The 15,247-nt window shown below is 45.8% G+C and overlaps 1 pseudogene; it reads right to left on the minus strand.

Annotated features, from left to right (window-relative positions):
- Nucleotides 1-156: 156 nt before the first annotated feature.
- Nucleotides 157-6,084, minus strand: LOC119940043 (annotated as a pseudogene).
- Between the last annotated feature and the right edge of the window lie 9,163 nt (nt 6,085-15,247).

Consider the following 15,247-nt stretch of genomic DNA (forward strand, 5'->3'; position numbering starts at 1 on the left):
TTATAGATTTCTGTTCCAAAGTACATTGAAATATGTATTAAGAATGCCTTGTATCTGAGCAGAGTTGGAACAATATAGAGGCCCTCCAAAACCTAAATTTCGAGAGGGGAAGTGGGGGAACATTAGTTTACGTTGCATTAGTCTATGGGACAAATATCAAGGGGATTGAATGCCGATATTGGGTTTCCTCAGTAACTGGTACCAGGTGTTCCTATCCGGCCTCAGCAGGATCACATAGACCTTGAACCCAAAGATACAGCCCAGGAGCCCAGCGCTGGAGGCCAAGATGGAGAAGATCTCCATGGCCACCATGTCCTTGCCCTTGGTGCTCAGGTAGGTGGGCGGGAAGGAGATACAAATGCGGCAGAACACCAGCATACTGAACATGATGAATTTGGCCGCGTTGAATGTGTCCGGAGGATTCCGGGCCAGAAAGGCCACTGTGAAAGTGACTAGGGCCAGGAAGCCCATGTAGCCCAGGACGCAGAAGAAGGCAGTGATGAAGCCCTCGTTGTACTCAAGAACGACGTGGCCAAACTCAGCCTGCGTGTTGGAGTCAGGGAAAGGGGGAGAGGTCCCCAGCCAGACCCCGCAGATGGTCACTTGGATCAGGGAGCAGACGAGGACGACAAAGCTACTTATTCGGGGACCTATCCATCCCCAGAAACTGCTCCCTGGCTTGGTGGCCCGGAAGGCCAGGACCATTGTGATAGTTTTCGGCCAGCACCGAAGCCACGGCCATGGAGAATATGATGCTGAAGGCAGTTTGTGGGAGGAGGCAGGACGCTGTGCTGGGGCTCCCAATGAAGATGAGGGAGCAGAGGAAGGAGAACATTTGGGAGATGAGGAAGATGTAGCTGAGGCCGCGGTTGTTGGCTCTGACGATGGGCGTGTCTCGTTGCCGGATAAAGATCCCCAAGATCAGGGCTGTGATCAGGGAGAAGGAAAGAGTCGAACAAACCAGCACGATCCCCAAATGCTCATCATAGGAGAGGAAAGTCATGACTCTGGTGAGGCGGCGATCTCTCTGCTTACTAGGATATTCATCGTCAGGGCACTTCATACAGTGAGTTGCATCTGTAAGGGATATACATATCTATTTGCCCCCACTATAGAGTTAAGAGATATGCTTTCTGCCTTGAAGGAACTGTAGTCTAGCTGGGGAGACAGACATGAAATAAAGTGGAGAAAGGAAGAAGATAAGATTGGAAAGATGGATATATGGATGAGTAATGATAATAATAATAATAATAATTGTGGTATTTGTTAAGTGCTTACTATGGGCTAGTCCCTTTATGAGAAACAGCTTGGCCTAGTAAATAAAGCATGGGCCTTGGAATCAGAAGGATGCGAGTTAACGTTCCAGCTCTGCCACTTCTCTGCTGTGAGACTTTTAGCAAGTCAATTAACTTCTCTTTGCCTCCGTTATTTATTATGCTAAATGGGGATTGAGAGCGTGTGCCCCCTGGGCTGCATGGACTGTGTCCGATCTGATTAGTTTGTTTCTCTCATCACATAGCACAGTGAGTAGCACATAGGAAGGGCATTACCAAACCATAAAAATGCAGATTTATCACTAGTTGCTATGTAGAATTCAGTGTAGATGGTAAGACAGTGGGAGTGAATGCTGTGTGCTCAACAGCCACCATGGTGATTCGATAGACATTCCAGAATCATTGATATGGTCAGTCACCTTTGCACTGGCCACTGGATGCCTGGTTCCCTCAGACCTTTACCTGTCTGGTTGGAGATCTCGCCCTCGGGCCACAGGGTACAATCGTAGCAGCAGATGGCCTTCCTGTCCAGAGCAGTTTTCCTGAATCCATGGAGGCAGGTTTTGCTGCACACGGAATGAGGAGGGGTCTGAGAATCAGTAAGGAAAGGATAATGTAAGAGGCCCCTTTAAGACGTCCCTTCCTTCCAACTTACCCAGTTCCGCTGACAGCACTGACATCCTCAAATCCTGAATCTTGGTACCATCACTAGGTAATCAGTGGAATTCCTCTCTCACATCCAATCTTTTGCTAGAACCTGTTCATTTTTCCTCAGAAACATTACTCAGATCAGGCCTTTTCTCTTGAGCCGAACAGCCCCTTCAGTAATGACAATAAAAATACTAACACTAGTTATAGCAATATTATAATTATTGTATTTGTTAAGTACTCACTATTTCCCAAGCAAAATACTAAGCTCTTGGGCAGATCCAAAATACTCCAGGTGGATTCATTTCCTGTCCCACTTGGAGTTTATAGTCTAAATAGGAGGGAGTAGAATTTAATCACCATATTACAGATGAGAAAATTGAGGCAGGGAGAAGTGAAGTCACTTTCCCAGGGTCACACAAAAGGCAAGTGGTAGAGACGGAGATAGAACTCAGATCCTCTGACTCCCAGGTCCATGAAACTTCCTCTACACTCTGCTATCAATTAAATGTTCAATTGAAATGCCTTAGTCTTTGCCCCATAGAAATGCCTCAAAAGAATCCCACCTCAGGATATCTATAGAGAAATGTGAATCGAGAAATGCAGGCCATCTGTGGGGACATGAAAGTTTACTCAGAGTACCTGAACAGCAAAAGGTCAATAGGTTTCTCTTTTGTTGGTATGTTTGGGGTTGCTTTTTTGGGTTGGTTTTTTGCGTTTTAGGGTTTGGTTTCATTTGTCAAGGATTTTCTGGTTAGAAATGGTAGGAGCACAGATATTGCTAGTGGAGTCCATAGGGGAGACCTGGAAAATATTTTCCCAAAGACAGTAAGAAGGTAAGACCTTGACCAAACGATGTTGTTAGTCCCCACGAACTATGAGACCAGGGGAAATATTATTACTGAATCAGATTCAACTAAGGTCTCTGTCCAAGGGAGCAGCGCCAGGACTCGTGGAAGGACCATATTCTGGTTATCCTCGTGGACAAGAACCCCAAGACTAAAGATGAATGATCATCAATGTCTAATATGCCCTTTCTAGATCCTTACTTTCCCCCCCATGATGGGAGATTGGCCTTTCTGTTGTTAAAAATTCCATAGGCACCACCCCCAGGGAATTGAGAAGTGATGGGGAGAGAGTTTGGGAGATTGTCAATAAGGTGACCACATACCAGTCAGACGAAATAGGTGTGGGAGCAGGCGAGGAGGGGCTTACTCAGAAGCAGAGGCCCTCCCCCTTTGTGGACACTTGGGGATGTGGGGGATGATCAAAGGTTTAGTTGACTTGATAATGCCTTCACAACAGAAACTGTCTCTTTCCTCACCTGGTGGAATACTAAACTCCACACAATGGCCTCTTTGTTAATGATCAGGTCATTTCCTTCAGATGCCTGAGGCTTAAACTCTCCGAGCTTCACTCATTTCAACTTCTCCCATTGGGGTTCCTGTAAATTTAGTATATCATATCTTAGGGCTGACTGAGTTTTTCCATCAATGTATTGCTGACCGACCACCAGTGCTGGCGTTGAACTGATGCTGCTAGTTCAGGAACGGGTGGAGCTGCCATGGAGAGAGTGTAGTGAGAAATGAAAGGACAAAGAAACTTGCATGACAGAGAGAAGTTGCAAACTGCACGGAGAGAGCTCTGCCGCAGGGGAATGTCGGGGACTCTTACCTGCCATGGATGGGGCACCACTGTGTCCTCTGTCCCGGACATTTCCCTTTCTGACCTGGATGAAAGCACTTCATGAAGCCCACGGGCCACGCTATACATAGCACTGTACAAAATGAGCTTTATCCCAGTCAGCTCCATGTCACTGTTCTGTAAGCCTAGGATGACAAAGCTCTCATTTCCTATACAGGCTTTGTTACTTGTAGGGTCTGTATGCTGTGATGCTTGAAAGTCACAGGCTATTCGAGCTTGCCAGATATCCTTGAGAAAAACGTCACTGGGGTACTTAGACGGGTTAACTGCTAGGAGGAAATCCTTAAAATGAGGCATATCATCGTAGTGGATGGAGAATGACAAAGAGCCCCTGAAAGAATTGCCCCTTAGGTGATAATCGTTACTCACAGTGTCATCAAAGTGAGCCGTGTTGACCCAAACCTTACCGATAACATCAAACCAACAGACAACCCATTTAAACATGATGAGGGAGTCGATGTCACCATAGACAATGGACACATTGGCTGACAAATCATTAATCGTTTGATACAATACTTGGACATCCTTTGTGTCATAGTAGTCAGTCTCAGGAATCCATTCTGTTAAGGCCACACAGACTACGTGTCTGCTCATCTCCTATGTCAGGTGTCTGGTGAAGGTTTTACCTTCAATGTTATTGGAAACAATGAGACTGACCCAAGTCCAGCCAAAATGCAGCAACAACAGAACTATTCCGCACTGCTGAGTGGTGTCCCTGGGGGCCATCTGATAAAGGGAGGGAACTGTGCCGAATTCCTCAGGGAGGCATCGAAGCGTCCGTAAATGATCTGGATGAGAAACAACAAAGTTCAGTTATCGCTTAAGCATTTGGATTTGGAGGCATAAAGTAGAACATTGACATGGTAAGAACTGGATTTCAGGCCAACAGCTTTGTTATGCAGCTAATCAATATGCATTGCTATGCCCAGTTGGCATTTTTAATCTCTCTAAAGAAAGTTCTGTATTACCAAAAGAGCATCACCCATCACCCAATGTCATTTTTGATGGGAAATTAAGTAAAGCAAGTTGATGCCATCCCAAGATTTCCCCCCAAATTCATCAAAACAGTACACGTGTATCCCCTCAAGCAATTAAAATGTATATTATATATATTTATATATATATGTATCTATATGTATATATTATTAATGTATTCAATATATTATATAAATTCTATAAATATATTATATTATATTTAATATATTATCCGGACATTAGAGCGGTCAAGGAATTCCCAGCCTCCCCTTTCTCGGGACGTCTCTCTACCCAAGAACAAACCAAATATTCGAAACCGGAATATTCATCCAGTGACATGTGGAAAGAAGCAGTGGAAAGGCAGGAAACATCTAACTGATATGAGAAACGAACGTATATCCCTGCAGATTTCCGAGTTGCTCTCGACAGTTAGGTCATAAAATGCACCCTGACAACTCAATTTAGTAAGTTGCAGAATTTTTCTAAAAATAATTACCTATTTCCAGACCTCGGCTTGTGGGGAAGGGTTTAGGGAGCATTGAGTATAATACAGTGATAGCGATTACGACTAGGTTGAGATGCCCTACCTTGTGGAATCCGATGACGTTGGCCATGGCATGGACAAGGTCGACCTGATTCCCCGGATGACGGCCACCAATTTACGCCACCCCTCGCAGCTGTAATCGCGAACTGTCCGGCCTGGGCCCGAGAGCAGGATCAGAGACAGGGCAAAAAGCAGGACCAGGACGTGCTGGTTATGTTTGGAAACGCGGCTAAAAGGAAATGGGGAGAGCTCTGTTCCAGGTGTTGTTGGAGTAGAGTTCGAGGGCTTGGTGGTAGGGCTGAGACCTGGGGACTGGGAATATCAGGGATGAGAGTTATTAGGACCTGGGAAGTAAGAGGCTGAGGGGTTGTGTGCTACAGTTTGTTCCCATTGAGCAGAAGCAGCCTGTTGTTACTGGGAGATCAATCAATCTCTGTTTAACAATGCAAGGGGTGCGGGGGAATTCAGAAAGCGCCATAAGGAACTGCTACCTCCTCTCTGGCACTAAAAATCAATCAGACCCGTGGAAGGCAACGAGAAGAACAGCAGGTAGCGAGACAAGGGAGTGGGGAGATCGCTCGGCAAATGTGACAGGAAAAACAGCAATCGTGACAGTGGCAAAGCATGCCCCAATCCCTCCGTCTCTCAGAGAATGGAAATACATCCCTGTTCATCCGTATCCATTTAAAATTTCACACAGACATATTACCAGCGCAAATGACACACGCAAATTTTTTTATCAAACCAAAAAGGATATTTGTTAAATTCTGGCAGATATCCCTCAAACACATTCAGAGCTAAGAGCGCTCCAATCACCAGGTCCCCATCTGTGTAGTACCCCCACGAATATTCCCTGCGCAAGGAGCATTGGCTCCCCGACACAGAGACCGCTGGCATCAGGAGCCGTGAGCAAAGAAGCAAGATCTGCCGCAGCAGCATCAGGACTGCGTGTCCCGGTCCCAGAGCTGTAGCCCTGAGCCTACCCTGAGCTGACGACGATGCTGAGTCCCAGATCACCTGGCTGCTGCAGTCCCATTCAAAACCGATGCCCCCTGCCAGCTATAACGTCCTCTTAAGGGAGCTGGCACAGACTCAGAAACTGACTCGCCCAGGCAAACAGTCTGAGTCCTGGCCAGCCCCAGCGAGGAGCGGTTCAGAGAGCTTTTATAGGCTCTGGGCTGATACTGTGTGAGGAGACCTTTTCACAGGCTCAGATTTCCCCTGATAGGGATGGGGCATAATGGTCTCCTCTTTCTCCTCCCTCCCTTACCTTCTGCTCAAGCAGAAACCACCACAGCCCCGTGCTCTGATTCACTCTCGCGACTGTCTCTGTCGAGAAGACCTGTACCTGGACAAAATAAATCTTCCTCCTTCCCCTCACCCTTCCTTTTTCACCCAGAGTATAAGAAGTGGGGCCGGACTGATCTCACTTAAATTCATGTCCCTGGTTCCAGTAAATTGAATTTTCTCCCACTTTCACTCTCGTTCCTAAATAGCCTGGTCCAACCAGTACTCAGCAAAGCTAGGAAGAGAAGCAGGATCCCTTCCACCTTGCTGTGGAATGAATATGCAGACACCACCAATAGTCTGGATGGAGGTGGGATGCTTACATAACAGCCAAAGTGAAAGGGAGGCTTCTCTCCAAAAGTGAAGAACTTTGGGAATTTATGGTCAAAGAGTTATGCCAAAAGAAAACGATGGAGTGTACAAAAGAAGTCATTGACGAAAACTGGGAAGCTCCATAGGGATTTTAAATTGCAGGCTACAGGCCGGAATGACAAACTCTGATGGAATTTTAACTTGTTTTCCTGAGATTAGATTTATACTCCAACTAGTCTTTCTGGGATCCTCTACCTTTTTCATTGAGAATCTTTTGCGTGGATTTCAAAAAGCAGCTTCATCAGCCTCACCTTATTTGCAGGTGATGATTTTCAGACTTCACAGATTCCTTCATTTTGGTTGCCCAAACCATTCGAGTTCTCTGTCCTGCCTTCTCTATCCAGTCCTGACCTGTCTTTTCTGAGTCCATTTAGGTCTTTTATCAGCTTTTTTACTGCTTACCTCAATCCTTGGGATCAAACTTTTGTCAGCCTTCTTCTAACCACGTTCTGTCCTTATTTCCCGTCCTCAAACTTCCATTTTGGTTTCAGTTGCGTTTTTGGACTACAAAATCTAGCCCGAGGCAGGGTTCAGGGAGAGCTGGGTAGAATCAGAAAGTTCCCGAAAATGAAGCTAGTAGTGAGTACTGTGGAAAGTATCACATGCCAACGAGGTGAGCCTAGTGAAGCACCTGTTTTAAATCCCTGAGTTTCTCAAATAGCTTATGTATAGAGAGTGCCTGACACACTTTTAGACTTTCTGTATGAGGCCTTCTTCTATCCCTAAGGAGGCATGGAACCCAGGATTTTGTAAGTATGGTCTCCAGGATCTACTGTGAGTCACGATCGATATGTTAGCACTACTAAGACCCACCCTCTTTAGATTCTGCTCCCTTCAACATTGCTGTAGAAACAGGACAAACAGTAACTGCCCCAGTAATGTCACAGCAAGGTGCCGGGTAGATAGAGACACCAAACCTGGACAGTGAGCGTTCAGTTAATACCACTAAATGATCAGCTCTAGGCCGAGAGCAAAAGGGGGCAGGGCACTGTCCGTCGACCTGAAATATCACGGGTTTGCCGTCATTCCTGGTGCATGGGAATGGAGCTGGGGCAACTAGGCACCGCTAACCACACTCAAAGTGTCAGGGAGTTTTCCAAGGGAAATCTCTGATTCAGGGAAAACATCTGCAGGTGAAATAGAGGAATGACATGATTCAGAAACTGCAGAAGGCAAAAAGACTTCTCTTCCCTCCTTCTCCTCACCTGTTCATACCATCTCGCAGGGTAGATAGAGTTCTGACCCCAATACAAACCCTTGGAAACATGTTAAACAAACATGGCTTTTGTGTCTCATGCCCAAGCCAACGAAAGTCTAGTGTCTGGATAATTGCTTCCTCCTTAAAATTTGAGATGACATTCCAGCAATGTTTGCATCATTTGAGAAAATGTCCATAGGTCACGAGTCAGGAGAGTGGAAAACACGATTTGAATATATTGTGAACTGAAATCTCATATAATGTAACAAAGCGTTAGATCATATTTAGAATTCACTCATGCCTATCTGAGCCACATTCCCATGCAAATGAATAAGATCTCAGTATCACTAGCAATGGAAATATAAGTAAGGGGGTGGTAGAGGTGGGGGAACACCTGAAGGGAATGGTTATCAATAGATGAGTCGTGAAACTCCAGTATGGGAAATCTGAAAGAAGACCACATGAGCCTGAAGGAAATAAATTATGATCTGATAGTGTAGTAATGATATTTATTATTTGCCTTGGGATGAGAATAATTCTTTGCCAAGAGTCGGTATGAGAGCAAAACAAGTATAAATACAAATGAACAGATATATGAACCCACACACGAGCTCTCTAAAGTCTCACTGTTTAGGTTGGGGAAGACATGCTTTAGAAATGAGAAATAAATTACAATACATTGAGCAACAGACAGTGCCAATCTCAGGACGGGAAATGGTTCAGTGTCAGGGGCTGAGTTGGGTTGCTCTATGAAGGAAGGATGAGTTCTGATGGACTCACTTGCACTTGGCTGCAAAATCCTGATGTTGGTTGTAAAGACCATCAATTTCTCCAAACTGGAAAGAAATCATGGAATGCCATGGGCCCTCGGTGGGATTTGAAAGATGTAAGGGTGTGGGGTCCAGGATTCATGCAATTGTATTTACTCAGTGTTTTCTGTGTGCAGAACACTGTACTAGGCGTTTAGGAGAATAGAACACAGTAATAAACAGTCACATTCCCTGCCCATAACGAATTTACAGTATAGGGGCGGGGAGAAACAGACATCAATAAATATACATAAAATTCCATATATGTCCATAAGTACTGTGGGGCTGGTATAGGGGAAGAGCCAAAGGAGCACGTCAGGGTGGCACAAAAGGGAGTGGGAGATGAGGAAAAGTGGGAATTAGTCTGGGAAAGCCTCTTGGAAGAGATGTGCCTACAATAAGGCTTTGAAGTTGGGGAGAGAGAGACCATCAACTCACCTGCTCCAAAATTGTGGTATTACTCTAAACAAAGAATTGAAAAGCAGCTCGCTGTGACAAAGGCCTTAGCGCCATGTTCGAAACAGAAAACTATCTTCCAGCACCAGTGTGAATAATTCATTCATTCAATCGTGTTTACTGAGCGCTTACTGTGTGCAGAGCACTGTACTAAGAGCTTGGGAAGTACACGTTTGCAAGATATAGAGACGGTCCCTACCCAACAGCGGGCTCACAGTCTAGAAGAATAATGATGGTATCTTTTTCCAAATCACAGTTACACAGTTATCAAAGACTCAGTAGAGCAGAGAAACCATCAGGAGTGATTTTAAATAAACTGACGTCACAGAAATTAATATATATAATGAGTATATATACATTAAATATACATAATCCACACACACACACACACTATATATATATATATATATATATATATACACACATATATATAAATATAGGTATGTTGATGATACTACCCTACTAGTCAAAAGTGAGGAAGATTTGAAGGGTTTATCATTAAAAGTTATGGAGCGGAGAAAAAAGATGGGCCTGCATTTGAATGTCAAGAAAACAAAGATCATGACAACTGAAGGTTTAAACATATTTATATGAGATGGAGAGAATATTGAAATCGTTGACAATTTTTCTCTCCTGGGATATATACTCAATAATAAAGGAACTACTAGTTCAAGAATACGCCGAAGATTAATGTTAGGAAGACTTGCTATGACAAGCCTTGAAAAAAATCATGTGCTGAAGTAACAATTGCTACAAAAATACAAATGATTAATTCTATGGTGTTTCCAGTGACATTGTATGGAACTGAGAGCTGGAGTGTGAAAAAAACGATAGCAAAACAATCGAGTCTCTGGAAATGTGCAGCTGGAGAAAGCTTTTGCAAATACCATGGGCTGCCCAAAAAACAAACAAATGAGTTTTGGAGCAAATTAAACCAATGTCGTCTTTGGAAGGCCAAATGGCTGGACTTAGAAGAGCAGATTGCAGACACATCACCAGGAGGACAGTTTTTCTCTGGAGAAGACACTAATGCTAGGAAAAGTCCAAGGAAAATGTAGAAGAGGCAGATCAGCAGCTAGATGGATTAGAAACCACAATGATAACGGAAGAGCCGTTTGAAAGGTTACGATTTAAAGCAGTGGATAGGATGTTCTGGGAAACTATATCAATAGAGTCGCTATGAATCGGAAACGACTCAATGACTCATCAGAGTTGGAACATAATGGGGACCTTTCAAAACCAAAATTGTGATAAGGGACGGAGGGGAACATGAATTTACCTAGTACTAGTCAATGGTAGAAATATCAAGTGGTTTTAATGTTGACATTGAATTTACTCAGTAACTCTTTCCGGGTGTTTGTCCAGCTTCAGCAGGATCACATGAACCTTGGGTCCGAAGATACAACCCAGGAGCCCAGCGCTGGAGGCCAAGATGGAGAAGATCTCCATGGCCACCATGGCCTTGCCCTTGGTGCTCAGGTAGGTGGGCAGGAAGGAGATCCAGATGCTGCAGAACACCAGCATGCTGAACGTGATGGAATCGGTCTCGTTGAAGGTGTCCGGCAGATTCCATGCCAGTAAGGCCACGCTGAAGCTGACCTGGGCCAGGAAGCCCATGTAGCCCAGGACGCAGTAGAAGGCGGTGATGGAGCCCTCGTTGCACTCAAGAACAATGTGGCCAAACTCAGCTTGTGTGTTGAAGTCAGGGAAAGGGGAAGAGGTCCCCAACCACACCCCCAGATGGTCACTTGGATCAGGGGGCAGATGAGGATGACAAAGTTAGATATTCGGGGACCAAAGCATCCCCGGAACCTGCTCCCCGACTTGGTGGCCCGGAAGGCCAGGACCACTGTGATGGTTTTGGCCAGCACCGAAGCCACGGCCACGGAAAATATGATGCTGAAGGCGGTGTGTCAGAGGTGGCAGGACGCTGTACTGGGACGGCAGAAGAAGATGAGGGAACAGAGGAAGGAGAGCATGAGGGTGACGAGGAGGACGTTGCTGAGGCCGCGGTTGTTGGCTCTGATGATGGACGTGTCTCCTTCACACAAGTGAAGGTGGGAGAGTTCCACTGCGAGGTTTTTGTGGGCAATGGCTTGACCATTAGTGAAGAGGTCATCATTTGGGAAAACAGCTTCAGCTAGATAGGAAAGGGGCAGTTCTGGGTGTGAGGGCATTATCAGCCTGTGGCCATTCCTCCAAATGCTAATACTTTTCTCTCTCTCTCGTGTGTGTGTGTTTGGGTGTGTGTGTGCATATCTGTCCTTTCTTGATGCTCAGGTTCCAAGTTCCATTTGCAGCGAAACCTGCACCCCTGGACTGAGGAAAACAGCTGGGGTGGGGATGACCATCTGCTTCTACGATTGTGCCCCTTGTCGAGAGGGGTAGATCTCCAACCAGAAGGGTAATAATAATAATAATAATAATGATAATAATAATATTGATTGTGTAAACCCTAGGATGGATAAAAGCAAATTGGGTTGGACAGAGTCCCTGTCCCACTTGGGGCTCACGGTCTTAATGTCCATTTTGCTGATGAGGTAACTGAGGCACAGAGAAGTTAACTGGCTTGCCCAAAATCACACAGCAGACAAGTGGCAGAGCCGAATTAGAACTCAAGACCTCTGACTCCCAAGCCAGTGCTCCTTCGACTAAGCCACACTGCTTCTCTAAATTTACCCTCCCGTTCCCACCGGAGGCCTAGGATCACCCCTGGGGGAAGAGTCTGCCCAGAAGGAAAAGACCCCGGCCTCCTGGGTCCCTCTCCCCAAGCCCGGGCACCGGAAGCCTGGAACTGCACCGGGGGAGACATAGACAACCTCCTTTCCCTCCTTCCCCACATCCGTGTCCCGGGAGTTTGGTACAGCACAAGAAAGGAACCGCCATTCTTTCCACCATCCCTACCCTTCGCCCACCGGGATCCAGACGCCCTGCCAAAGAAGCAGGACAGCGACTCACCAAGGTGATAACACCGTTTTAATAATCCCCCCACTGACAACTAACGACCTAACACCCACCCATTCACTCCGGACAGTTGCTCTAATGATTTGCTAATCTCAGTTTAAGGATTTGTGGTTCCACCTAGCTGGAAGCTGCTGAGTCGCCACATACCAGAGAAACATACCTGGCACATAATAAGCACTTAACAAATACTATTATTATTATTACCCACTGGGCTTTACCGATCAACTGCCGTAGTTCATTCATTCAACCGTATTTATTGAGCGCTTACCCTGTGCAGAACACTGTACTAAGCGCTTGGAGAGTACACTGAAGCAGCGTGGCTCAGTGGAAAGGTGTTGGGAGTCAGAGGTCGTGGGTTCTAATCCCGGCTCCGCCACTAGTCAGCTGTATGACTTCGGGCGAGTTATTTCACTTCTCTGTGCCTCAGTTCCCTCATCTGTAAAATGGGCATTAAGATTGTGAGCTTCATGTTGGACAGCCCGTTTACTCTGTATCTCCCCCAGCGCTTAGAACAGTGCTTGGCACATAGTAAGAGCTTAACAAATACCACTGTTACCATTATTATTACAATGTGCAATCTCGGTAGGGGGGAAAGACATGACTAGAAATAAATACATTACAGATACGAAGATATGAACATGAATGGTGTGGGGCTGGTCGGGGGGATGAATAAAGGGAGTGAGGCAAAGCGAGGCAGAAGGGAGTAGAAGAACAGGAAAAGAGGGTTTAGTCAGGGAAGGCCTCTTGGAGGAGATGTGCCTCAGTAAGGCTTTGAAGGTGGGGAGACTTTTGGTCTGTCCGATATGAGGAGGGAAAGGCGTTTCAGGCCAGAGACAGGACGAGGGCGAGGGGGTGGCGGCGAGACAGACGAGATCAAGGTACAGTGAGTAGGTTGGCACTAGAGGAGTGAAGTGTATTTCCTGGGCAGTAGAAGGAGAGGAGGGAGGTGAGGTAAAAGGGGGGCCCATCCCTGTCGTCCTGCCCAGGTGCCACCTCTCATCCTTCTCCCCCTGCAAACCTGACCATCGACTTACCATCAGTTCGACCCATCTTACCTCTGCTCACCATCTACTACAACCCGGCCTGCATACTTTGCTCCTGCAGTGCCAGTTTACCATCTGTGCCCCTATCTCGTTTATCTCACCGCCAACCCTTTTCCCAATCCCTCTTCCCTCCATATTCTGCAGACCACCACTCTCCTCACCTTCAAAACATGATTAAGGTCATACCTTCTCCAAGAGGCCTTCCCCGAATAAGCTCTTTTCCCCGCAGCTCCCTCTCCCTTCTGCATTGTCTATGCGGTTGGATCTGTGACCTTTGGACATTTGATAATAACCCTATCCTAGACCTCATAGTACTTACGTACCTATCTTTAAGTTACAGATTATATATTATTTGCTTATTTTGATGTCTGACCCCTCCTGTAAACTCACTGTGGGAAGGGAACGAGTCTGCTTATACACCCAGCCCGCACCCTCCACTCCTCTGCCGCTAATCTCCTCACCGTGCCTCGTTCTCCCCTGTCCCGCCGTCGACCCCCGGCCCACGTCATCCCCCTGGCCTGGAATGCCCTTCCTCCCCACATCCGCCAAGCTAGCTCTCTTCTTCCCTTCAAGGCCTTACTGAGAGCTCACCTCCTCCAGGAGGCCTTCCCAGACTGAGCCCCCTCCTTCCTCTCCCCCTCCTCCCCCTCTTCATCCCCCCGCCTTACCTCCTTCCCTTCCCCACAGCACCTGTATATATGTACATATGTTTGTACGTATTTATTACTCTATTTATTTATTTATTTATTTATTTTACTTGTACATATCTATTCTATATTTTATTTTGTTAATATGTTTTGTTTTGTTTTGTTCTCTGTCTCCCCCTTCTAGACTGTGAGCCCACTGTTGGGTAGGGACCGTCTCTATATGTTGCCAACTTGTACTTCCCAAGCGCTTAGTACAGTGCTCTGCACACAGTAAGAGCTCAATAAATACGACTGATTGATTGATTGATTGCTAACTGTTGTATTGTTCTCTCCCAAGTGCTTAGTACAGTGCTCTTCACATAATAAGTGCTCAATAAATGCCACTGATGGATTGCCACAGCCCCTACCTTGGTTCAAGTTCTAGTACTTTTAGGCTACTACAGAAGCAATCAATATGCTGAGATCCTTGGAATTTTTTTTTACTTAATTAGGTAGCACACATGATCCAGGCAAGTAGGGTATGCCATAATTGAGATTTGCCCTGAGCGAATACATCCCATATTTCTTGAGAATAGCTCAGTCTATTATCATCAGCATCATCATTAATAATAGCGACATTTGTTAAACACTATATGTCAGCCACTGAGCTAAGCAATGAGGTAATCAGGTTAATAATCAAGATAATAATAAGATAATCAGGTTGGACTCAGTTTTTCTTTTCCCCCCACACTGGGGCTTAGGAGAATTGAATCCAGCGTTTTACACATGGGAAACCTGAAGCACAGAGAAGTGACCCACTCAAGGCCACACAGCAGACAAGTGGCAGAACCCAAGTCCTCTGAGTCCCAGGCCCATGCTCTTTCCACTAGATTAATGTTATTATTGGCTTGACCAAAATCGATCGATGGCTAGCACTGGACTTTTCATTTATTCATTCATTCATTCATTCATTCATTCAATAGCATTTATTGAGTGCTTACTGTGTGCACAGCACTGTACTAAGCGCTTGGGAAGTACAAGTTGGCAACATATAGAGACGGTCCCTACTCAACAGCGGGTACAAGGTCTAGAAGGGGGAGACAGGCAACAAAACAAAACATATTAACAAAATAAAATAAATAGAATAGTAAATATGTACAAGTAAAAGAGAGTAATAAATCTGTACAAACAAATATATAGGTGCTGTGGGGACGGGAAGGAGGTAGGGCAGGGGGATGGGGAGGGGGAGGAGGGGGAAGGAAGGAGGGGGCTCAGTCTGGGAAGGCCTCTTGGAGGAGGTGTGCTCCCTTTAATTAATTCAATCGTATTTATTGAGCACTTACTGGG

Source organism: Tachyglossus aculeatus, chromosome 18 (genome assembly GCF_015852505.1).
Source record: "Tachyglossus aculeatus isolate mTacAcu1 chromosome 18, mTacAcu1.pri, whole genome shotgun sequence".
Taxonomy (NCBI): domain Eukaryota; kingdom Metazoa; phylum Chordata; class Mammalia; order Monotremata; family Tachyglossidae; genus Tachyglossus; species Tachyglossus aculeatus.